We start from the raw sequence: 27077 nt of genomic DNA, 5'->3' as shown, positions 1-27077 counted from the left end.
GAGGTTATCAGTCCCCTAGAACTTAGAACTACTTAAACCTAACTAACCTAAAGACATCGCACACACCCATGCCGGAGGCAGGATTCGAACCTGCGACCGCAGCGGTCGCGCGGTTCCAGACTGTAGCGCCTAGACCCGCTCGGCCACCTCGGCCGGCCCACATTCATTCATTCACTCACGCATGCATGCCAGAGAGTTTTAAATAGGAGAACGAGGAATAAACATTTTATGGAATCATAGTCGAGAGTTGAGTTACATATAAAGACATGTAAGACTTGCAATGGCGTTATATACACGTTTGCAAGTCTGAAAAGAACTAACATGACAGCTGTATGATGCTTGCAAATCGTAGAAGGAAATAGGCTACGGCTAGATTGGATCATAACTCAGTTTTCTCTGGTACGAAATTTAGCACCGAAAACACCCGAATTGTTCTGTAGGATGCAAAGTGCACTGGAAAGCAAATAAAATGATAATGAAACGGGACTACAGGACCCTTTTAACTATCTTTGAATGAGAGTGTCATTTCTGTTTGTCTCATTGCGTATTTATTTCAGTTACCTTCTGTATTACACTGTTGCAGCTATTTTTATGTATGGTCAAAGTTCCATTGAGCTTGGTAGTTACTTTCGTCCTTCAGCTTTGGACACCGGCGTCTGTTTGTTCCTATCACTGCCTGGGAAGGTTCTGCCGTTGCAACAGAAGTGATATACGTGAGTCGTGAAAACAGTGCGACTGCACTTAACACAGAGAAAAAATGTTCACATCTTGCTGGTAAGAAAATTTCCGTCACCATTATTTCGTTAGAAAGAAGGAGCCAAGGAAGGGGTTACGACGTAAGGCCTAATTGTCAGAGGTTACGCTAACGTCTTGGTTAGATTACAATTCACTCCGCAGCTGTGCTTCATGAAGTAAGGGTAGTGGTGCTCTTGATGGTGACCCTTCGGCTGGATGGGCCATTAAATTTATCAACCCCTTGGTGCTATTCGGAAACAGTTGGCTGTGTGCCAACTCCAGGTTCCGCCCGTTACTTTATATCGCCCATCAACACCAGCAACATAAACAGTTCACTACACTACACATACAGACTGTCACAGAGACAAACGCCAAAGTAACAGTTAGGACGACTGACACACAAGCCGTCCAACTGACGTCAACTCGTAAGGTTTGCGTCAGGCCGTTAGCCGCACGAGTATGTTTAGACAGCTGCGTGGGATAGTTCATTGACAAGAAACATAAATAGAGAATGAGGGAGAGTGGATTTTGAAAGGTGTCTCGAAGCCCGATATATTTTCAGCACTGGTATTCAATTGTGTGTAATATAGGAAGAGTGCTTAAGTTGAATCTTTAGCTGCAACATTGGTGTTTTACCTAAACCTAAATTTATAATAAAATTTCTTTTTTTGCAGGTACGCCGCACTGACGAACGCTCTGCTGTCAGGTAGTGTAAATGGATTCTGAAGCAATTATTAAATTTTCATCTTCACAGGTAAATACGGCGACGTCAGGAATCATTGCAAAATGGCTCTGAGCTCTATGGAATTTAACTTCCCAGGTAAACAGTCCCCTAGAACTTATAACTACTTAAACCTAACTAACCTAAGGACATCGCACACATCTACGCCCGAGGCAGGACCGTAGCGGCCGCGCGGTTCCAGACTGTAGCGCCTAGAACCACTCGGCCACTCCGGCCGGCGAATCATTGCAATCGCGTTGTGACAACCGTAACACAGAAAGAAACGAACATGCTCGCACGTTTAACGTCTCGTTACTTATAACTCATCTCTAAACAATAAAAAATGTTTAACGGGAAACTATGCATAGCAGAATATTTTTTCGCACCCTACAATTTCGTGTTCAACTACGTTAAACACTAAACACAAAAATATGTATTTTCGACCTTATCAGGTTGTATTACAATACAGTAACTCGATATCTTTCTGAAATTTCTTCTTGTAGGTATATAATGTAAATTAGAAATCTAAACAGTATATTATTGCCTTTTGGGGGAAAAACTCTTATTGTTTACCCAGTTAGAGAATTAAATTGGTGAATTCGTTTGTTGGCCTTATATTCCAGTGGTAATACTCTTACAATATTAATACACCGCATTTTTAAACTTTCCCCCGTGGTAAATAAGAGTGTCTTCTTAGATCCATCCGAAGTGAAAATTACCAGTACCGTAATTACTTCCTTACATACTTTCCAACCTGAACATGACAGCCTCTTAAACGCCCAACCCACTTGGTGTTCCTCCTAAACACGAACAGCCTTGCTCAGGCTCTCAACCAGTATTGGAATAGTACCTCAGCATCGAACTAAATGGGGGTTCGTGCATAAAACCCAGACGTAGATGTTTTAATCATATTAGAATGGTTCAAATGGCTCGGAGCACTATGGGACTTAACATCTGAGGTCATCAGTCCACTAGAACTTAGAACTACTTAAACCTAACTAACCTAAGAACATCACACACATATCCATGACCGAGGCAGGATTCGAGCCTGCGACCGTAGCGGTCGCGCGGTTCCAGACTGAAGCGCCTTGAACCACTCGGTCACAACGGCCGGCAATCATATTAGAGTTTAGGGGTAATATCAAGTGGGCTATGTTGTGAATGGGAATTTGGACTGAGGAAGGATGCGTGCTAGCAAGCATTGTGAAAAGCCATTGTGCCAAAGTGGGTGCATTTGCCTAGTGGCAGGAGATTTGTGTTCGAATCCCGGCCTTGGTACAGATTTTCAAATGGTTCAAATGGCTCTGAGCACTATGGGACCTAACAGCTGTGGTCATCAGTCCCCTAGAACTTAGAACTACTTAAACCTAACTAACCTAAGGACATCACACACATCCATGCCCGAGGCAGGATTCGAACCTGCGACCGTAGCAGTCGCGCGGTTCCGGACTGTGCGCCTAGAACCGCTACAGATTTTCATTCGTGCTTCAATCTGCATGTATGCATCATAGATGTTTCGGACTTGAAAATATCTTTGGAACCATGTAGTTTCATTTGATTAAAGAACCTCTGCCTGTGTTTCGGGCAAGATTTCCCGTTTCGTTCGGTGCTGAGGTGCCATTCCAATGAAGTTGGAGAGCCTCTTCAATACCGTTCGCGTTTATGGGGAATAACAATTGAGCTCAGTCGTGAATGGGAATCTGGGTTGAGGAAGGAGCCGTACTAGGGTAGTCGGTGCAGTTGTGCAAAGCGACAGTGCCAGGGTGTCGTACTGGTTAGCGCGTCTGCCAAGCGAGCAGGAAGTCCAGGTTCGAATCCTGGCCTTGGTACAAATTTTCATTCTGCATATATACACCAGAGTACGCTGCTTCTTTTCTTGAAATGTTCCAACTAGCGTCTACTTTCAGAACAACCCAATACTCATTTGGTTCCTTAATTATTTTATTTTATTTTACTTTACGCGTGGCTAGGCCTTGCCACTGTGGGTACACTGGTTCCCGTCAGATCACCGAAGTTAAGCGCTGTCGGGCGTGGCCGGCAGTTGGATGGGTGACCATCCGAGCCGCCATGCGCTTTTGCTATTTTTCGGGGCGCACTGAGCCTCATGATGCCAATTGAGGAGCTACTCGACCGAACAGTAGCGGCTCCGGTCAAAGAAAACCATCATAACGACCAGGAGAGCGGTGTGCTGACCACACGCCCCTCCTATCCGCATCCTCAGCTGAGGATGACACGGCGGTCGGATGGTCCCGGTGGGCCACTTGTGGCCTGAAGACGGATTGCTTTACTTTACGCGGTCAAACTCAGAGAACTGCACGCAGCTACAAGGCTCCTGCCCCACTGGCTTCTATTTCCTGTTTTCTGCCTCCTATAACTGTCCACGCCGATCTGCAGCAGGTTATTATAAAACTCGACCCTTCACCTCTTCTTTGGTCTGCATGGTGGTCTTCCTCCGTAGGAAAAGGGGGAGAGTGGAGAGGGGAGGAAAGGAGGGAGGGGGGAATCAATAGATTTCAAAGGTCATTGGTGCTAATTCTTCCGATCTGTATGCCCTACCCATATACGACGTTTAGTTTTAATCGGACCTACAATACTCGGTTTGTTGTACATAAGCCAATGAGCCAAAACATTATGACCACCTGTTTAACAGCGTGTTCTTTCACTTTTCGAACACAGTACAACAGAGTGTTTATTTGGCATGGATTCTGCAAGTCCTTGACAGGATTCCAGAAGCATGTGGCATCAGATGTCTACGCACAGATCAGGCAGTTCCCGCAAATGACAGGTCGGTGTTTGACAGGCATGTAGCTGTGTTTCAATGCGAACAGGTCGGACAGATGTGATTCTTCATCTTCTACCGGCGTATTGCTTGCTCGAACAGTCCACGGGTGTACTGCCGGTCCATAGTGTCCAACGGGCACAATATATCGGCAATCAGACATGTCGCCATCGTCAAGTGCGCTGACGAACTGACTCCTGATGGCGGACGGCCGTCCTAAATCCCCTTCCCCCGCGAGCCGTTCTCACCGCGGTCCGCGCCCGTTGCCGCGCGCCGGCGGTGTCTGAGAGGCTGGCGTCGGCGTGATATGGCCCCATGGAAGGGACAAGCTCCTAGACTTCTTTACACACCTAAACTCCATACATCCGAACATCAAATTCACTATGGAGACCGAAGCAGAAGGAAGTTTACCATTCCTGGACGTCATGATCAAAAGAAGAACAGATGGCACCCTGGGCCATGGGGTATACAGGAAGAAAACGCACAACGACCTGTATTTGCGTGCAAATAGCTGCCACCACCCTTTGCAGGGGAATGGGGTACTAAAAACACTGGTGCACAGGGTGCGCACCATCTCGGACGCAGAGTGTCTGTCCCATGAGCTGGAACACCTCAAAACTGTATTTAGGAAAAACGGGTACTCGGAACGGCCCCGCCTCTACAGTACAGCGTGTGGAGATGGACGAAGTCACGGAGGAAGAGATAGCTACCGCCTATATACCGTATACTGGAGCACTTTCGGGGAAAATAGGACGAATGTTGAGGAAACACCGAGTAGGAACAGTCTTTTGTGCGCCCAATAAAACACGAGCATTATTGGGAAGTGTCAAATACGATCTCGGTTTGCGGAAGGCCGGCGTATACCAGATTCCATGTGAGTGTGGAAAGACTTACATCAGAGGCACACTCGACTTATGTACCCCAAAAAGTCGACATTCGCAGAGCACTGTTTGTCCGAAAATCACGAAATGGACTACCAACATTTCAGCGTCTTGGCACAGACATCTAAATACTGGGATAGCGTCGTTAGAGAGGCTATCGAAATTCGTACCAGGGACGGACTCATCAACAGAGATTGCGGCTATAGCCTCAGCAAGGCATGGGAACCAACACTGAGTCTAATTAAAAAGAGGCTCAGCAAAGAAAACGAACGAGCGACCAGGGCGGACGAGGCAACTTCACCGACGCCACCACAGACGCCGACGCCAGCCTCTCAGATACCGCCCGCGCGCGGCAACAGGCGCGGAACGCGGAGAGAACGCCTCGCGGGGGAAGGGAATTTAGGACGGCCCCCCGCCCTCAGGGGCTCTGTTAGTCAACGCACCTGATCATGGCCACATGTCTGATCGCCGAAATATTGTGCCCGTTGGACACTATGGACCGGCAGTATACCCGTGGACTGTTCGAGATCGGACAGAGTTTCTGACCAAGACATGAATGTGGGTTCACTATAATATACCTCAAACCACAGTAACACGATTCTGACCTTGCAGCACGGACAGTTATCCTGTTGGAAGATGTCATCACCATAGGGGGAGACTTCAAGAATGAAGTGATGCAGGTGATACGCAAAAACGTTGACGTAGTTCGCTGCTGTCGTGATGGCTTCGTTTACTGCCACACATCCCATGGAAGTCCAACTCAGTGTACCCCATAGCATATTCTGCCCTCACTGGTCTCAATCTGTGATGCGGTGCATGTTTCGCGCAGCCATTCACCTATATGACGTCATGTAAGGGCCCAACAATCAATCTGGTGTAGCAAGATATGCCACTCGATAGGCAGCACGTTTCACTTAATCCTCCGTGAAAACTTTGGGATGCTGTGTCCTATGCAGTGATAACTGATAATGTCGTTAGGTGAACACAGGAACACGTAGGGGTCGTGTAATGTGGAGCTCCGTGTTCAACAATTGCCTTTGAGCGGTGTGCTCCGAAACACTTGTGCCTGCACCAGCATTGTACACTGTTGCCAGATCTGCCACAGACCGCTGCTTATCCTGGCTTACCCAGTGGAGGATCCTTCGACATCTTCGTTTTGTGATGAAACGTGGTCGTCCAATACCGTACGGTCTACTCGTTATTTCACCACCCTTCAACCACTTTCCACAGGTGCTCACGACAGTAGTACGTCAACGGGCAACCAGCTTCGCTATTTCAGATGCAACGTACCTTCGCTATAATGAATGCCCATTCGTCTCTCTCTCCCGCTTACATTCTTTCCTTACTGCGTCACGCGCGCGCAACACCAACAGGAGGCATTCAACCGCGCGTTGGACAATAGCCATAATGTTTTGGCTCATCAATGTACCATCTAGATCAAAATATGACGGATGTCCGTTCCCTAGTGACCTCATCTTGCACTGGACCATAGATCTTTCTTAAGACTTTCAGTTCGAAAAAGAGAAAGTTATTTAAGTATTTTACTGGACGTTCCATGTTTCCCAACAATAAAGCCCCACGGGCTAGATTATTATTTTGTACAGCCGAAGTTTGAAATGCCTTAATTTCAAAAGCTGACTCAGACTACCGCACGATCGGTTTGCGGCTTGTATCCTGCTTTGATTTCTGCCTCACACCATGCGTTCGCTGCCCCCTTCACGCTGTCGCATCAGTTCTTCCTCAGATCTGAATAACAGGGCTACCTCATCGGCAAATGCAAGATATGTGATCTCTTCACCTTCTGCTTCAATCCCTTCAAAATTCTAATGGCAAGCTTCCCTCCTCATGTTTTCTAGCACCAGGTTGAACAATATCGGTGGCATCCCATCTTGCAAATGGTTCAAATGGCACTAAGCACTATGGGACTTAACATCTGAGGTCATCAGTCCCCTAGAACTTAGAACTACTTAAACCTAACTAACCTAAGGACGTCAGACACATCATGCCCGAGGCAGGATACGAACCTGCGACCGTAGCTGCAGCGCGGTTCTGGACTGAAGCGCCTAGAACCGCTCGGCCACAGTGGCCGGCCATCTCCTTGCCTCACGCTTGTGTTTATGTTAACTCTCTCCATGACTTAGTTCCCGAGCTTCGGTTTCCCTTTTGAATCAGTGAGGCAGGCTCGCACTAGAACAATGTGTGTCTTGGCTATTCCAAACTCTGTCAGGCAGTTCATCAGGCTCTCCCGGTGAATGCAGTCTTACGTGTTCTTAAAATCTGTGAGGAGAACATGAAATTCATCGCCATATTCCCACAGCTTCTCGGTGAGGTGTCGCAGAACATAGATTTTGTCTACAATCGAACGGCCCTTTCTGAAACCACGCTGATATTTGTCAACCATTTCTTCTGCAGTCGGCCCGATTTTGTCCATTACACAGTTGGACAAGATCTTATTGTAGCCAGCTCTCCTTGGGTTCTCATCTGATGGCTAATGCCTTAACCCATTTGTCCCCATACTAGATCTTCTTGCCCCTGATCTATTTCTTAATTACCATATTTGCCCTACTGTGGGATATGAATATTGGGACAGAAGTGGGAAGAGAAATTGTATTCCATTCGCAACCTGGAAAACTCGGTTTACATGACATAGGTATTAGGTTCATCCTTTTTGCAACATCTACAGATATGTTCATCAACGGCACAAAATTCGAACAGAAGAATATACGCAGATGAGCTAGGGTGTCACCAGACGGTAAAAGAGTGAAGCAGGTGATCACAGTGCAATGGACATCAAAGCAAAGAACTAGGTGACTGATGTAAAGGTAACACGGGGTGCGAAGTGTGGGAACGACCACTTTCTAGTAAAAAGCGGCTCCAGGTAGGACCCACAGAGTCTATCGAAAGTAGCACGCTACTGTGTCTATACACTGAAAGACTTTACAAAGAAAGATGAATATCTGATTCTGCAGCCGGCCGTTGTGACCGTGACCGAGGCGTGGATGTGTGTGATGTCCTTAGGTTGGTTAGGTTTAAGTATCTAAGTTCTAGGGGAATGATGATCTCAGATGTTAGGTCCCATAGTACTCAGAGCAATTTGAACCATTTGAGCCATCAGCTTCTGCCCAGCAAGCGCTTTAAAGCTCTGCACAAAGAGGATTCACGAAAGAAGTATGTAAAGAAGTCAAAGTTGTTGGAAATGAGTAAGCAAACTAGATCATCAAAATGGTTCCTACCAATTTCTTTACAAACTTGAATAGTTCTTTCCTTCGCCGGCCAGAGTGGCTGTGCGGTTCTAGGCGCTACAGTCTGGAGCCGAGCAACCGCTACGGTCGCAGGTTCGAATCCTGCCTCGGGCGTGGATGTGTGTGATGTCCTTAGGTTAGTTAGGTTTAATTAGTTCTAAGTTCTAGGCGACTGATGACTTCAGCCGTTAAGTCGCATAGTGCTCAGAGCCATTTGAACCAGTTCTTTCCTTCACTAAAGCTCGCGATGCAGGAGCGTTCAGGGACGTACATTGTTTGAACCGAACAAGCAATTCAGTCTCTATTGGAGATGAAACAGATATCCGGAGCTTCGTGGTATCTGAGCTATCCGATCTACATTTACTACCCGTCGGATGCTGGATAATAGGTCACTATACAGCGGATACCGAATTTCCATTAATTTACGAAAATTTCATAAAGTCGACTTTATTTAATTCACATCTAAGATACTCAAGAAACTAATTAAACCACATTATTTTCGAATCAAAACACCGTTTATTATTCACTTTAGCAAGGAAATAAACTAGTACTCATCCTTAACTAGAGGCAAATTACGACGGATAAAGACCATTTTCTCTGCGTTAAGTGGTAATAAGTTATTTCACTAGTTTTCAAAAACAAGAAAAACTTCAGAAAAAAGACTTTTTCTATATACCCTGTAACAAGGAAGTGAAAGATAAATTCTGGCAAACTTTGTCAAATTCGGGTACCATGTCGCAGTGACTGACTAATAAACATGATGCTGACGATTGCGATCGATTCAGACTGTTTTCAAGTAACAGTCACTCCAAACACAATCGCGTCAGTTTCTTGAACGTCACACTGGATATTGTTATTTCCATTTGCCACTCGTAGTAATAGACGGCAAATCATCGAGTAAAGCTGAAGTGATATCAGGTGTTCCCCAGGGAAGCGTCCTGGGACCTCTGCTGTTCCTGATCTATATAAATGACCTGGGTACAATCTGAGCAGTTCTCTTAGGTTGTTCGCAGATGATGCTGTAATTTACCGTCTAGTAAGGTCATCCGAAGACCAGTATCAGTTGCAAAGCGATTTAGAAAAGATTGCTGTATGATGTGGCAGGTGGCAGTTGACGCTAAATAACGAAAGGTGTGAGGTGATCAACATGAGTTCCAAAAGAAATCCGTTGGAATTCGATTACTCGATAAATAGTAAAATTCTGAGGGCTGTCAATTCAACGAAGTACCTGGGTGTTAAAATTACGAAGAACTTCAATTGGAAAGACCATATAGATAATATTGTGGGGAAGGCGAGCCAAAGGTTGCGTTTCACTGGCAGGACACTTAGAAGATGCAACAAGTCCACTAAAGAGACAGCTTACACTACACTCGTTCGTCCTCTGTTAGAATATTGCTGCGCGGTGTAGGATCCTTACCAGGTGGGATTGACGGAGGACATCGAAAGGGTGCAAAAAAGGGCTGCTCGTTTTGTATTATCACGTAATAGGGGAGAGAGTGTGGCAGATATGATACGCGAGTTGGGATGGAAGTCATTAAGGCAAAGACGTTTTTCGTCGCGGCGAGATCTATTTACGAAATTTCAGTCACCAACTTTCTCTTCCGAATGCGAAAATACACTCCTCGAAATTGAAATAAGAACACCGTGAATTCATTGTCCCAGGAAGGGGAAACTTTATTGACACATTCCTGGGGTCAGATACATCACATGATCACACTGACAGAACCACAGGCACATAGACACAGGCAACAGAGCATGCACAATGTCGGCACTAGTAAGTGTATATCCACCTTTCGCAGCAATGCAGGCTGCTATTCTCCCATGGAGACGATCGTAGAGATGCTGGATGTAGTCCTGTGGAACGGCTTGCCATGCCATTTCCACCTGGTACGACACCACTGGAGGCGGGCTGCACGATGTTGGGGCGTGAGCGGAAGACGGCCTAATGGTGTGCGGGACCGTAGCCCAGCTTCATGGAGACGGTTGCGAATGGTCCTCGCCGATACCCCAGGAGCAACAGTGTCCCTAATTTGCTGGGAAGTGGCGGTGCGGTCCCCTACGGCACTGCGTAGGATCCTACGGTCTTGGCGTGCATCCGTGCGTCGCTGCGGTCCGGTCCCAGGTCGACGGGCACGTGCACCTTCCGCCGACCACTGGCGACAACATCGATGTACTGTGGAGACCTCACGCCCCACGTGTTGAGCAATTCGGCGGTACGTCCACCCGGCCTCCCGCATGCCCACTATACGCCCTCGCTCAAAGTCCGTCAACTGCACATACGGTTCACGTCCACGCTGTCGCGGCATGCTACCAGTGTTAAAGACTGCGATGGAGCTCCGTATGCCACGGCAAACTGGCTGACACTGACGGCGGCGGTGCACAAATGCTGCGCAGCTAGCGCCATTTGACGGCCAACACCGCGGTTCCTGGTGTGTCCGCTGTGCCGTGCGTGTGATCATTGCTTGTACAGCCCTCTCGCAGTGTCCGGAGCAAGTATGGTGGGTCTGACACACCGGTGTCAATGTGTTCTTTTTTCCATTTCCAGGAGTGTATTTTGTTGAGCCAAACTTACGTAGGTAGAAATGATCATTAAAATAAAATAAGAGAAATCAGAGCTCGAACAGAAAGGTTTAGGTATTCGTTTTTCCAGCGCGCTGTTCGGGAGTGGAATGATAGGGAGATAGTATGATTGTGGTTCGATGAACCCTCATCCAAGCACTTAAATGTGAATTGCAGAGTAATCATGTAGACGTAGATGGCGATGTTTAGGCAGTCCCGGAACGCGTCGTAAGCTTCCAGACTCACATTTGATACTGTCTCGTCTCCTCCGTTTCTTTTAGCAGTCAGAGGAGATGTACTGCTACTTGTGGAAGCTTCTTCGCAAACACAGTTGGATCTTATGTCTTGCTCTTTCAGCTTCAAGAACTCCCAACCTTGGGTCTAGAAAGGTTTCAATCAAACAGTTTGGATCTTCATTTAAGCTGCTGAAAGACTTTCTAATACAACTCTCAACGAGACTTCCATGTGTGGTACGTCAAGGGCTGAAATTTCCTGGCAGATTAAAAACAGTGTGCCGGATCGGGACTCTAACGTGGGGCTTTGCCTTTAGCGGGCAAATGCTCTGTTGCCTGCGCCTATCCAAGTACGATTCACGCCCTCCCCTCCCTCCCCATAGCTTTACTTTCCGCAGAGCATGGTACCGAAAATATTGAAAATAAGCACGTAACAAAATTTTGGTACACTGAAGCGCCAAATAAACTGGTACAGGCAAGCGCACTCAAATACAGAGAGATGTTAACAGGACGAATATGGCGATGGCGTTGGCAGCGCCTATATAAGACAACAAGTGTCTGGTGCAGTTGTTAAATCGGTTACTGCTGTTACAATGGCAGGTTATTAAGATTTGAGTGAGTTCGAACGTGGTGTTGTAGTCGGCGCACTCGTGATGGGATGCAGCATCTCCGAGGTAGCGATGAAGTGGGGGTTTTCCCCTATGACCATATCAAGAGTGTACCGTGAATATCAGGAATCCGATAAAACATCAAATCTTTGAGATCGCTGCGGCCGGAAAAAGGTACTGCAAGAACGGGACCAACAACGACGACTGAATAGAATCGTTCAACGTGACAGAACTGCAACCCTTCCCCAATTCGGTGCAGATTTCAATGCTGGGCCATCAACAAGTGTCAGCGTGCGAACCATCCAAAGAAACATCATCGATGTGGACTTTCGGAACCGAAGGCCCACTCGTGTACTCTTGTGACCGCACGACAAAAAGCTTTATGCCTCACCGGGGCCCGTCAGCACCGGCATTGGACTGTTGATAACCGGAAACATGTTGTCTCGTCGGACGAGTCTCGTTTAAAATTCTATCGAGCGGATGGACGTGTACGGGTCTGGAGACATCGTCATGAATCTATGAACCCTGCATGTGAGCAAGGGACTGTTCAAGCTGGTGGAGGCTCTGTAATGGTGTGGTGCGTGTTCAGTTCGTGTGATATGGGACCCCTGACATTTCTAGATACGAGTCTGACAGGTGATAGGTACGTAAGCATCCTGTCTGATCACCTACATCCAATCATGTCCATTGTGCATTCCGACGGATTTGGACAATTCCAGTAGGACAATGCGACATCCCACACGTCCAGAATTGCTACAGTGTGTCTCCAGGAATACTCTTCTGAGTTTAACACTTCCGCTGGTCTCCAAATTCCCAGAAATGGACATTATTGAGCATATCTGTGATGTCTTGCAACATGGTGTTCACAAGAAATCTCCACCCACTCGTACTCTTACTGATTTATGAACAGCTCAGCAGGATTCATGGTTTAAATTCCCTTCAGCACTACTTCAGACTTAGTCGAGTACATGCCACGTCGTGTTGCGTAACTCCCACGTGCACGCGGGGGTGCTACACGATGTTAGGCAGGTGTACCTGTTTCTTTGGCTCTTCAGTGTATAACCATTTTTGTGTTGCTACTAAGCAAGGAATCGCACTGTAAGCTCAAAGTATGCTGATTTTCCTTCACCCAGCAGACCTGCTCAACTGTTAGAGCATGGTGCCAAGCTCGTTGGTAGTCGTAGAGTGGCGGAAGATAACAGGACGCTGTCAACTCAGCAGCGTGTCATGTGTCTCAGCTGACGGGAGGGGGCACGTCTGGTGAACAGGACGTGCTGCCGATAAGGCAGCGATCGAAAATGTCAACCTGTTTCATTTCCAGACAAGGTCCGTCCCGCACAGTTTTCAACAAATCACTTCACTTTCGTACACTAAAATTGCACTTGAGCATAGAAAGTAGAATGATGACATTTGAATATAACAAATACGGGAAAGTCATGATCAAGCAGAGTACGGTTTCACCATAATTATTTACAGTGTGTCAGTTATTGACCTCTGTGAAATAAAATCGTCGTAACTTCTGAACGGTGTGTGCTAGGACGTTCAAGCTGCACGGCTGGCCGTGGGGCATCATGGGAATTAGTATGCACATGCATGGTTTCGTTTAGCGACGAAGCTCACTTTCATTTGTAGGGGTTCGTCAATAAGCATACCCCCCCCCCCCCCCCCCCTGTGTGTTTGGGGGTAAGAACAGGCCCGAGGTATTCCTGCCTGTCATGACTGTCGTAAGAGGCGACTAAAAAGAGACTCACACGTTTCGGCCTTTATGTGATGGTCCTCTGTGGGGTTTCACTTCCATCTTCTAAATTTTCCCGAAGAGCGAGCCAATTTGGGAAGGGCGCCTTACATGGTGCACCATGTCCATCGTGCATTGCTAGCTTTAGCCCACCTTCTCGCCGCATTGCAATCCCACTCATTTTCCATCTCTTTGGCGAGGACATCTTCCTGGGTGCGTTTTCCGCCATGCACTATATGCTGTCACTTTCTGCGCCGACGATGACCATGGACTTTTTTGTACCTCTTCTCCAGCACAGTAGCCAATCCACTGTGATGGGGCCGTCATTTACCCTGTTGGTTGTAGCGCCCTGACCACACAGGGATCGCTCTGCCGATGCCTGCGCCATTAACTCCCCAGGCACGTGTGCCAAGGGGTAGAGGCCCATCCTGCTGGGGCATCGGGAATACAAGACCCTGGACCGACTTATCTACACTGAGGCTAAAATGAAATTTGGAAAACTCCATCCCATGCACATGAAAACATCTTACACCGCCGCTATAACTACTGTTACAACCCCATCCATTGCACCAATTCCAGTCATTTTGATGGTGGGGGGCACTTCCCTACCTGTTGCTCCCACATCACCTACTTTATATCGGGGACATCAGTCCCCACTTCTAAGCTGGAGAAGCACAAGTCTTCTTCGGCTCCTCTCGCTAGGAAGGGGTCCCTTTACAGGTTCCTACCAGTGGCAACGTGGACACCCGCCAGTGGCTGAAGGAGCCACAGGTAGCTGGTCATAGGGCTTCACGGTCCTCCTCAGTCCTGGAGACTGAATCAAAGAAGCCCTCGCAGCTAGAGAAACCCCAGTAACAGCGCGAGAAATCGGAAAAGAGGTCTCCCAAGAACAAGAAAATTGCGGTGGCACCCACACCACCGCTACCTACAAGCACTTCATCTGAGGATGAGGTGGAGATTCTGGCGTGCACTGTGGACCTAGGTCACGTGGGACCCTCAGAGACAATGGATATACACTGCTCAGGCAAAAAGTCGGTGGCAGCAGGTGACCCTGATGCGTAAACTGCCTCATTGTATGTTCCATACCTTCCCAGTCTCACGATAACGTCATCCTCCAGTGGAATTGCAGCGGTTTTTTCCACCGCCTGGCCGAGCTATGGCAACTGTTAAGCTTTACGAGGTACATTCAAGTTCTAAGGCCTCCTATTTTTTTTCTAATTAACTACTCACCCGAAATCGATGAAACTGGCGTTACTTCTCGACGTAATCGCCCTGCAGACGTACACATTTTTTACAACGCTGACGCCATGATTCCATGGCAGCGGCGAAGGCTTCTTTAGGAGTCTGTTTTGACCACTGGAAAATCGCTGAGGCAATAGCAGCACGGCTGTTGAATGTGCGGCCACGGACAGTGTCTTTCATTGTTGGAAAAAGTCAAAAGTCACTAGGAGCCAGGTCAGGTGAGTAGGGAGCATGAGGAATCACTTCAAAGTTGTTATCACGAAGAAACTGTTGCGTTACGTTAGCTCGATGTGCGGGTGCGTTGTCTTGGTGAAACAGCACACGCGCAGCCCTTCCCGGACGGTTTTGTTGCAGTGCAGGAAGGAATTTGTTCTTCAAAACATTTTCGTAGGATGCACCTGTTACCATAGTGCCCTTTGGAATGCAATGGGTAAGGATTACGCCCTCGCTGTCCCAGAACATGGACACCATCATTTTTTCAGCACTGGCGGTTACCCGAAATTTTTTTGGTGGCGGTGAAACGCTGTGCTTCCATTGAGCTGACTGGCGCTTTGTTTCTGGATTGAAAAATGCCATCCACGTCTCATCCATTGTCACAACCGACGAAAAGCAAGTCCCATTCATACTGTCGTTGCGCGTCAACATTGCTTGGCAACATGCCACATGGGCAGCCATGTGGTCGTCCGTCAGCATTCATGGCACCCACCTGGTTGACACTTTTCGCATTTTCAGGTCGTCATGCAAGATTGTGTGCACAGAACCCACAGAAATGCCAACTCTGGAGGCGATCTGTTCAACAGTAATTCGGCGATCCCCCAAAACAATTCTCTCCACTTTCTCGATCATGTCATCAGACTGGCTTGTGCGAGCCCGAGGTTGTTTTGGTTTGTTGTCACACGATGTTCGCCTTCATTAAACTGTCACACCCACGAACGCACTTTCGACACATCCATAACTCCATCACCACATGTCTCCTTCAACTGTCGATGAATTTAATTGGTTTCTCACCACACAAATTCAGAAAACGAATGATTGCACGCTGTTCAAATAAGGAAAACGTCGCCATTTTAAGTACTTAAAACAGTTCTCATTCTCGCCGCTGGCGGTAAAATTCCATCTGCCGTACGGTGCTGCCATCTCTGGGACGTATTGACAATGAACGCGGCCTCATTTTAAAACAATGTGCATGTTTCTATCTCTTTCCAGTCCAGAGAAAAAAAATCGGAGGCCTTGGAACTTGAATGTACCTCGTATACCTGCTTTGTGCATTTCCCTCCAGGAAACCTGGTTCCCAGCAATGTGGACACCTGCCCTCCGCAGCTAAAAAGATATTACAGGAACCGTAGCGACTATAATAGTGTCAGGTGGACTTTGAGTTCATGTCCTAAATTCGGTCTGTAGTGGAACAGTGCCCCTTCAAACCCCGATTGAAGCTATGGCTGTCAGGGTGAGGACGATGAGGGGAAATAACTGCCTACAACGTATATCTTCCTCCAGATGGTGCAGTACCCCTGAACGCATTGGCTGCACTAATTGCTCAACTCCCTAAACCCTCCCTACTTTTCGAGGCTTCTAATGCTCTTAACCGCTTGTGGGGTGCCACCATGCTTGCTGGCCGAGGCAGAAATGTCGAAACTTTACTGTCTCAGTTCGTCCTCTGCCTATTAAATACTCGGGCCGCCACACACTTCAGTGCAGCTCATGGCAGTTACTCGGACATTGATGTATCACTCTGCAGCCCAGGACTTCCCCTATCTGTCCACTGGAGAGCACACGAAGACCTATGTGGTAGTGACCACTTCCCCATCTTCCTGTCACTGCCCCTGCCTCAGACCCACTGACGCCTGCGCAGACGGGCCTTAAACAAGGCCAACTGGGAAACTTTAACCTCTGCTGTCACCGCTGAATCTCCCCCACATTTATGTAATGGTTGAGAAGGTGACTACAACAATCGTTTCGGCGGCGGAAAGCGCGATCCCGCGCTCTGTAGGGTGCCCCCGCCGAAAGGCAGTCCCTTGGTGGTCGCCAGAAGTCGCCGAAGCAACTAAGGAGCGTCGGCGAGCTCTACAGTGGCATAAGCGGCCCCTTCCCTGGAGCATCTCATAGCCTTTAAACGTCTCCATGCCCGCATTCACCAACTTAGCAAATGATGGAAGCTGGAGTGTTGGGAGAGATACGTCTCAACCATTGTGTGCCATACATCATACATCACCTTCCCAAGTCTGGGCAAAGATCAAACGTGTTTTTAGGTACCAGACCCCCAATAGTTGTTCCCGTTGTTAACACAAATGGCGTGTTCTCTACCGACGCAAACGCAATTGCCGAGCACTTTGCTGAGCACTATGCGCGAGCCTATGCGTCAGAGAATTACCCCTCCTCCCCCCCCCCCCCCCCCCCCCCCCAGCCTTTCGCACTTTCAAATAGCGGCTGGAAGAGAAAGTCCTCTCTTTCACTACACGACACAGTGAATCCTATAATGCCCCACTTACAGGGTGGGAGCTCCACAGTGCCCTTGCACATTGCCCCGACACAGCTCCTGGGCCAGATCGCATCCACAGTCAGATGATTAAATGTCTCTCATCTGACTAAAAGCGACGTCTCGTCATCTTCAACCGGATCTGGTGCGATGGCACCTTTCCATCGCAATGGCGGGAGAGCACCGTCATTCTGGTGCTCAAACCCACTAAATACCCTTCTTGCAGCGGTGTACCGTAGGTCTCTAGAAGAGCGTAGCGTTCCAAAGGATTGGAAAAGGGCACAGGTCATCCCCGTTTTCAAGAAGGGACGTCGAGCAGATGTGCAGAACTATAGACCTATATCTCTAACGTCGATCAGTTGTAGAATTTTGGAACACGTATTGTGTTCGAGCATAATGACTTTTCTGGAGACTAGAAATCTACTCTGTAGGAATCAGCATGGGTTTCGAAAAAGACGGACATGTGAAACCCAGCTCGCGCTATTCGTCCACAAGACTCAGAGGGACATAGACACGAGTTCACAGGTAGATGCCGTGTTTCTTGACTTCCGCAAGGCGTTCGATACAGTTCCCCACAGTCCGTTAATGAACAAAGTAAGAGCTTATGGACTATCAGACCAATTGTGTGATTGGATTGAGGAGTTCCCAGATAACAGGACGCAACATGTCATTCTCAATGGAGAGAAGTCTTCCGAAGTAAGAGTGATTTCAGGTGTGCCGCAGGGGAGTGTCATAGGACCGTTGCTATTCACAATATACATAAATGACCTTGTGGATGACATCGGAAGTTCACTGAGGCTTTTTGCAGATGATGCTGTGGTGTATCGAGAGGTTGTAACAATGGAAAATTGTACTGAAATGCAGGAGGATCTGCAGCAAATTGACGCATGGTGCAGGGAATGGCAATTGAATCTCAATGTAGACAAGTGTAATGTGCTACGAATACACAGAAAGATAGATCCTTTATCATTTAGCCACAAAATAGCAGGTCAGCAACTGGAAGCGGTTAATACCATAAATTATCTGGGAGTACGCATTAGGAGTGATTTAAAATGGAATGATCATATAATGTTGATCGTCGGTAAAGCAGATGCCAGACTGAGATTCATTGGAAGAATCCTAAGGAAATGCAATCCGAAAACAAAGGAAGTAGGTTACAGTACACTTGTTCGCCCATTGCTTGAATACTGCTCAGCAGTGTGGGATCCGTACCAGATAGGGTTGATAGAAGATATAGAGAAGATCCAACGGAGAGCAGCGCGCTTCGTTACAGGATCATTTAGTAATCGCGAAAGCGTTACGGAGATGATAGATAAACTCCTGTGGAAGACTCTGCAGGAGAGACGCTCAGTAGCTCGGTACGGGCTTTTGTCAAAGTTTCGAGAACATACCTTCACCGAAGAGTCAAGCAGTATATTGCTCCCTCCTACGTATATCTCGCGAAGAGACCATGAGGATAAAATCAGAGAGATTAGAGCCCACACAGAGGCATACCGACAATCCTTCTTTCCACGAACAATACGAGACTGGAATAGAAGGGAGAACCGATAGAGGTACTCAAGGTTCCCCTCGCCACACACCGTCAGGTGGCTTGCGGAGTATGGATGTAGATGTAGATGTGGATAGCTATCGCCCCATCAGCCTCACCAACGTTCTTTGCAAGCTGCTAGAACGTATGGTGCGTCGGCGGTTGGGTTGGGTCCTGGAGTCACGTGGCCTACTGGCTCCATGTCAGGGATTCTTCTGCCAGGGTCGCTCTAGCACTGATAATCTTGTGTCCCTCGAGTCTGCCATCCAAACAGCCTTTTCCAGACGCCAACACCTGGTCGCCGTCTTGTTTGATTTATGAAAAGCATATGACACCATCTGGCAACATCATATCCTTGCCACTTGAGCGAGTGGGGTCTCCGAGGCCCGCTCCTGATTTTTATCCAAAATTTTCTGTCGTTCTGTACTTTCCGTGTCCAAGTTGATGCCTCCCCTAGTTCCCTCCATATCGAGAAGAATGGGGTCCCGCAGGGCTCTGTATTGGGTGTGTCTATTTTTAGTGGCTATTAATGGTCTAGCAGGAGGAGCTGTAGGGCCGTCTGTCTCACCCTCTCTGTATGCAGACGACTTCTGCATTTCATACTGCTCCACCAGTACTGGTGTTGCTGAGCGTTGCCTACAGAGAGCCATCCACAAGGCGCAGTCATGGGCTCTTGCCCATGGCTTCCAGTTTTCAGCCATGAAGTGTTTCATGCATTTCTGTCAGCGTCGCACTGTTCATCTGGAACCAGCATTTTACCTTATTGATGAACCACTGACTGTCATGGAGAAATATCGATTCTTAGATCTGGTTTTCGACGCTCGTTTGACTTGGATTTCTCATCTTCGTCAGCTTAAACGGAAGTGTTGGCAGCACCTCAATGCCCTCTGCTGCCTTAGCAATACCAACTGGGGTGCAGATCGCTCCACGCTGCTGCAGCTCTACAGAGTCCTTGTTCAATCCGGCCTTGACGATGGGAGTCCGGTTTATGGCACACACTGCATTGCGTTTGCTCGACCCATTGCACCACTGCAGAGTTCGATTAGCGACAGGAGCCTTTAGGACGAGTCCAGTGACCAACGTACTGGTGGAGGCTGGAGTCCCTCCATTGAAGACCAGACGTGCACAACTGCTCGCCAGTTACACAGCACACATTCATAGGTCTCCTGAACATCCTAATTACCGTCTTCTTTTCCGAACCACGATGTTTCACCTCCCGCATAGGGGGCCCAGTCTAGGCCTAACGATTGTGGTTCACATACGTTCACTTATGTCTGAAATGGAGTCCTTGCCTTTACCACCTCTCCTTGATGTACATTCACGTGTACCTTCATGATGTAGCCCTAGGCCGAAGCTTCGCCTGGACCTTTTGCATGGCCCTAAGGACTTCGTTAACCCTGCGGCCTTCCGCTGTCACTTCCTCTCGATTCTTGAAGTGCTCTGGAGCTCTAAAGTGGTTTACACTGATGGCTCGATGGTTGATTATCACGTTGGCTTCGCCTCATATTGAACACCATTCCTTAACCAATGGCTGCAGTGTATTCACTGCAGAGCTGGTGGTCCTATCTCGTGCACTTGGGTACATCCGTTCATGCTTTGGCGAGCTCTACCCTCGCCATCCTTTGGTAGCGACCGCACAGGAGACTATCTATGCCTTGGAATGCTCCAGTCGTTCATGGTGTTTGTCTGGACCCCAGGACACGTCGGCATCCCAAGCAATGAATTTGCTACAGGCTGGCCAAACAGGCTACGCGGAAACCGCTTCTGGAGATGGGACTCTCTGAAACTGACCTGCGTTTTGTCTTACGCCGCAAGGTTTTTCGGCTTTGGGAGATGGAGTGGCATAACAGTACACACAATAAACTGCGTATCATTAAGGAGACTGTGATTGTGTGGAAGTCTTCCCTGCAGGCTTCTCGCACGGAATGAGCTGTCCTTTGTTGAATCCACATTGGCCATACGTGGCTCTCACATGGTTACCTCCTCCATTGCGAAGACCCACCTCAGTGTCACTGTGGCTCCCAAATGACGGTCGTCCACCTTTTGCTGGACTGTCCACTTTTGTGCGGCGGACTTTTAACTTTCCCAGCGCCCTACCTTCGGTGTTAGGCGACAATGCTTCAACAGCAGCTTCAATGTTACGTTTTATTCGTGAGGGTGGGTTTTATCAGTTTATCCGAGTTTTAGTGCATGTGCTTTGTTACTCTGTGTCCTCCGCCCTAGTGCTTTTAGTATGGAAGTTTTAATGTGTTGCAGAGTGGCTGGCTTCTTCCTTTCTATTCTGGTGGTCGGCCAGCCACTGTAATCTGCTTTCTTGTTTTACTCTTTTGTAATTGTTTCTTGGGTGTCTGTTGTTTCCATGTCCTCTTTTGTTCCTTTTAGTGTTTTTTGCCTTTTCTTCGTTTTTTTTTTCGTTCTTCGTTCCTTTTGGTATTGTGCTGTACGTGTCTTTTGTTTCATTCTACCCCCTGTGGACTTGTTTTGTAGGGACAAAGGACCGATGACCACACAGTTTGGTCCCTTCCCCTCCCGCCCCCTCGCCCCTCCCAAGCCAACCAACGAATCAGTAAGAACAACTGTTGCGTTTAGGGGACTGAGAATCCGCATTTCACGACCGAGAAGTCCCGTAACTCTCAACGGGGACAGTGTGGTATATACTGTCCAGTCACGGAATAATCAGTGCGATATTCCTTGATAGCACAGTGACTACCGAACGGTACGTGAAGGTTTTGGAACATGATTTCATGCACATTATCCAAAGTGGCCCTGATTTCGACAAGATGTCGTTCATCCAATTGGCCTCGATTGGCCACCATATTCTGCGGATCTGAACACATGTGACTCCTTTTTGTGGAGCTGTATTAAATAGAAGGTGTACAGCAATAATACCAAAACCATTACTGTGCTGAAAACAGCCATTCAGGAGGTCATCAACAAAATCGATGTTCCGACGCTTCAGCGGGTCATGCAGAATTTCGCTATTCGCTTGCGCCACACCATCGTCAATGACGGCAGACATCTCGAACATGTCAGAACCTAAATCTGAATATCTCTGGTGATGTTTACATGTTGAATAAAGTGTGTGCTTTCTGTAGTTTGTTAATAATTTACGTTATTTTCGTATAGTTCAATAACTGTCACCCTGTAAGTGCTGAACAGAATGATTGACACTTCATGTCTTTTTGAAGTTATTACTGATGTAGTCATTCAGTGCGAAGCCTGGTCTGACGCAGTTTTCAACGCTAGTTGATCTCTAGATAATTACTGCACGCTGCACCCTTTCGAACTTACTTAAGTCTTGGGATCCGTCTGCACTTTTTACCCCCACCCTTCCCTCCATTACCAAATTAAGCATTCGTCCACGCCTCAGATATGTCCTGTCAACCTACCCTTTCATTTAATTAAATTGTGATAAAGCTTCTCTCCTCCATATCAGGTTGGTATCTCTGCATTAGTCACTGAGTCTACCAGTGTAATTTTCTGTCGCACAAAACTTTAAAAGCTTCTGTTCTACTGTCTATACGATTCAGTCTGCGTTCTATTTCGATATACGTAACGCTTCACTCCAGACAAATATTCTCAGGAAAGACTACCTGACACTGAAATGTCTATTCGATATTCACACAATTTATATATTCTCTTTGCTTATACTGTCGTCACTTATTTTTCTGTTCACATAGTAAAATTCGTCTACTACTTCCGGTATCTCATTTCTTAATCTAATTTGCTCATCAACACTTAGCGTTCAATTTGCATAGCATTACTGAATTTGACTACATTCCAGATAACTTGTTTTACTTTGAAAGGTGGCCATCATAAACAGTCACTTTCCACATATTCTGTTTTTGAGTAACTTCGTCTCGCGAGAGACCTTTGCTGTTATATCTGTGTTACATTGATGCACTTCTGCATATTCACGGTTGCTTCGGGCACACACAGGGATCTGCCTGAGGTCACTGAGCCGCCCGCTGTGGCCGAGCGGTTCTAGGCGCTTCAGTTCGGAACCGCGCTGCTGCTACGGCAGAGTTTCGAATCCTGCCTCGGGCATGGATGTGTGTGATGGCCTTCGGTTAGTTAGGTTTCATTAGTTCTAAGTCTAGGGGACTGATGGCCTCAGGTGTCAAGTCCCATATTGCTTGGAGACATTTGAACCTTTTTTTATGTCACTGAGGTAAGACTGTTTTTGTCCAACATCTAGTGAATGCATGGTCGCCACCCGTGGCCTGTAAGTTTGGAAGGAAAATAAGCCATCTGCTTCGGTTTATTTCGTTTGGGCAGCTGTAGAGTGAGGTTGTATTTTGTTCGCGTTTGATATGGTGCGCTAATAAGCGTTGCTGCATTCACAAACTGCGGAACAAACACTGGTAGCACTTACTTCTGTAAAATATCTGTGAATATGCGTACGGAACGATTTGAAGTGGAATGATCATATAAAATTAATTGTTGGTAAGGCGGGTATCAGGTTGAGATTCATTGGGAGTGTCCTTAGAAAATGTAGTCCATCAACAAAGGAGGTGGCTTACAAAACACTCGTTCGACCTGTACTTGAGTATTGCTCATCAGTGTCGGATCCGTACCAGGTCGGGTTGACGGAGGAGATAGACAAGATCCAAAGAATAGCGGCGCGTTTCGTCACAGGGTTATTTGGTAAGCGTGATAGCATTACGGAGATGTTGAGCAAACTCAAGTGGCAGACTCTGCAAGAAAGGCGCTCTGCATCGTGGTGTAGCTTGCTGTCCAAGTTTCGAGAGGGTGCGTTTCTGGATGAGGTATCGAATATATTGCTTCCCCCTACTTATACCTCCCGAGGAGATCACGAATGTAAAATTAGAGAGATTCGAGCGCGCACGGAGGCTTTCCGGCAGTCGTTCTGCCCGCGAACCATACACGAGTGGAACAGGAAAGGAAGGTAATGATAGTGGCACGTGAAGTGCCCTCCGCCACACACCGTTGGGTGGCCTGCGGAGTATAAATATAGATGTAGATGTAGAACATAAACTGAGAGAGAGGGAGTCTTGGATGTAAGCGACAATGGGCTTACATGACGAAGTAATTGTAACAACCATATGCAGGAGAAGTCTTTCTTTGCTTTACTATCTGACGAGCTATATTGGAACATTGTGGTTGCTTAGGCAGTTCTATCGAAGAAGTAGCAGAGTCACAGTCGTCGTTACCATCAGTGTGGGTTGGATCCCGTTTTGTTTACGGAGTGTCTCTGATTCGTGATCGGGTCTAGCAAGCAGATATCTCATTCAACTAGTTTTTCTTTCCATTTTATACTTATTTAGCGTTGTTTCGTTCCTCTCATCAATTTAATTAAAAAAGTTTTTGAACTGCTTTTGCAAAATTGTAGCACTCAATAGTCACGAGGCTTTCACTAATGACCTGAGCAGGGATAGTTGCAGAGCTATTGACGTGTTTAATTCGATCGATAGTTCCCGCTCCGAGCAATTTATTCAAATATCAAGTATTTCTTATCATTAGTAAATTATTTTCAGAACACCTTTGGTAAGTTTGCGTCGAGAATTCCTGAGCAACAGCTATTTCGTCGTCTCGTTGTGCTGCGATAAAATTTATCACTAGGTCACCATAATCTATAGTAGACCATTTCAGAAGCCAAGGCAATTTCTGCTGTATTATTTATGCGTATCTGTGATGAACTGTTCCTGAGGATAGTCTGATCACGTAATAATATTACATCCGTTGGATTTTATTCAGTTGTAGCAGTGTAATTTCAAGTGGAACTTTAATGCCCACTGCTACTAGTGAAACCACATCCAGTTTAAGAGACACCATTCAACATTTGTTAAATTACACCATGTACCTTTTGTTAATTTCTTTCTTACAATCTCTTTTCATCTGATCTTCCATATTCTTTGACATCCATAACAGAACTGTAGTGTCGCCGACAAACCTTCAAAATGTTAATTATGTCTCCCTGAACCGTCATTCTTTTTTTCCAAATTTCTTCATGTTTTCCTTTACTGCTTTGTCAGTGCCATATCGAATAACACTATAAATAGGCTACAGCCCTGTCACACTCCCTTCTAGACTTATACCTGTCTGTCCTGTATTCGGCTCTTACAACAACTGTCTGATTTCTGTACAAGTTGTACGTAAAATTTTGTTCCCTGTACTTCACCTTTTTTTGTTGTTTTTTTTTGTTTTTTTTTCTTATTCATTTAAAGTATGGTGACATGTGTACATCGTGAGAACACTGAAAAATTGCGACCATGTGCAGAAAGCCTGTTGTATTATAATCTGTAAGCCTAAACGAGTGCCTGTATATTATTTTTAGATGAAACAATGACTGAAAGCATTGTCGAGGTATATTTTTAAAGGTCAAAAATCGTGACTGGTTACAGTTTATTACTTACTTTCCTGTGAGGCTACGGCGTTATAGTGCTTCTGCTGGTCCTTTCCTCGCTACACCTGCGTCTTGACTCGGCAGAGAATCCTTGTGGAATGCTGCTGCATTTGAGACCGTCACATGCCACATCAATACCCCTTTGAGAGAAGACCTTCTGGCGTGATTGCCTCTTTACGAGAAGATACTGCTTTACCACTCTGGCTACAGTTGCGCTTCTCTCCTACAGGAAGCCATCCAGGTTCATAGCTGTCTCATGATTGGAGCAAGCGAGGTCTTCTCCAGCGGCCTCGGCGGCGATGCTGATTATACTTTATACACCGGGAGTTCCTCTGCAGTAACAGGGCAGGAGATAAAGTTGGTGCACCCGTAAAAGAAACAGTCCGAGGATGGGGCGCTCTTAACCGTTCGAGCCACATGAGATCCCCGACGAATGCAAGGTCTGCGTCGCCTGTTGCGCCGTTTATTCTCGTGTATATGCACGCAAATGCGTTTCAAGTGCGACGCCAAAGGGCCTAAATTCATAGTCACAGTATTAACATAGCCAGTTTACAGCAGAAGGCGAACTGCACGCTTGGTAAAAATGACGTTCACTGTGCACGCCTATGCAGAAACTTTGCAGCAGATGCGTAGCTGCAGAAATTACGTGGAGATCAACTCTTGCATGGTGCACGCTGAAGTATTCAGGACTGGTGTTGAAATCTCTTTTAAGACGTCGCGATTGGTGTTGGCTGTAGGCCTACAGACTGCGTGTGCTAACCAAGAATTTGTTCATTATTTATTGATTACAATCTTCGAAACCTATCACGATTTAATGATATATAATTTGTGTTGGGAGTTCCCAGAAATCATCGATAACATTTTTGAGGCTGTCCACGGATGTTCCTAGAATGTTGTAGTATAAGAAATCTTTGGGCACGTCTTCATAACAATGTAAAAACCTTTAATATGCAGACACCAACACGAAAGACAAATCAATGCAACAGCAATCAAAGAAAAAGTACTGTGACGAGGATTCGGCCGCTGTGTAGCAGGGCAGCTTAGCCTCGGCGTGCTACTTTGCCATTGCATTCGGTGATCCCATACAGGAGGACATGCAAGTTAACTGTTAATCAGTGGACATACCTGTACCACTGTGTATCACTCTTAACGCACAACTTACACCAACAGTAAGACAAACCTGGGACAGGCGTGAGCAGTACAGTATACGAGGGGCGTTTTAAAAGTCCGTGCAAAAATAAAAACTACTTACGTGTTTGAGGTAAACCTATTTTTTATTTTTCGATATAGTCTCGTTTTGGACTTATACACTTCGTCCAACGCTGTTCTAATTTGTTGATCCATTCCGAATAATAGGAATTGTCCAAGTCTGCAAAATATCTAGTAGTTGCTGCAATCACCTCCTCGTTTGAATAAAATCTTTGTCCCGCCAGCCATTTCTTACAATTGGGAAACAAATAGTAGACTGAGGGAGCCAAGTCTGGAGAACAGGGGGGGGGGGGGGGGGGGGGGGGGTGAAACGAGTTGGAATCCTATTTTCATTAATTTTGCGACAACTGCTGTGTGCTGGTGCATTGTCGTGATGGAAAAGGACTTTTTGCGGTCCAATCGCCGGCGTTTCTCTTGCAGCACCTGTAATAGGTTTACCCTTTTCCAGATAGTCGATGAGGATTATCCCTTGCGAACCCCAAAAGGCAGTCGCCATAACCTTTCCAGCCGAGGAAATGGTCTTCGCCTTTTCTCGTGCAGATTCTCCCTTACTAACCCATTGTTTAAATTGCTGTTTGGTCTCAGGAGTATAGTAATGTATCCATGTTTCATCCACAGTGACGAAACGACGCTTTAAGCCCTGCTGATTATTCCTGAACAGCTGCAAACCATCCTTGCAACATTTCACACGATTCCGTTTTTGGTCAAGCGTGAGCAATCACGGAACCCATCTTGCGGATAGCTTTCTTATGTCCAAATGTT

At 46.8% G+C, this 27077-nt stretch overlaps 1 long non-coding RNA gene across 1 annotated transcript in view; it reads left to right on the top strand.

The window, feature by feature from the left end:
- Positions 1 to 27077, top strand: part of LOC126456984 (uncharacterized) — a 265781-nt gene that overhangs the window by 71981 nt on the left and 166723 nt on the right. The window contains exon 2 of the long non-coding RNA XR_007585423.1: positions 1410 to 1441. This is a non-coding gene — a long non-coding RNA (uncharacterized LOC126456984). The remainder of the gene's footprint in view (positions 1 to 1409; positions 1442 to 27077) is intronic.

Source organism: Schistocerca serialis, chromosome 2, assembly GCF_023864345.2.
Source record: "Schistocerca serialis cubense isolate TAMUIC-IGC-003099 chromosome 2, iqSchSeri2.2, whole genome shotgun sequence".
Classification (NCBI taxonomy): Eukaryota; Metazoa; Arthropoda; class Insecta; order Orthoptera; family Acrididae; genus Schistocerca; species Schistocerca serialis.
The sequence above is the reverse complement of the archived record's forward strand: the minus strand, read 5'-3'. Positions and strand labels throughout refer to the sequence as shown.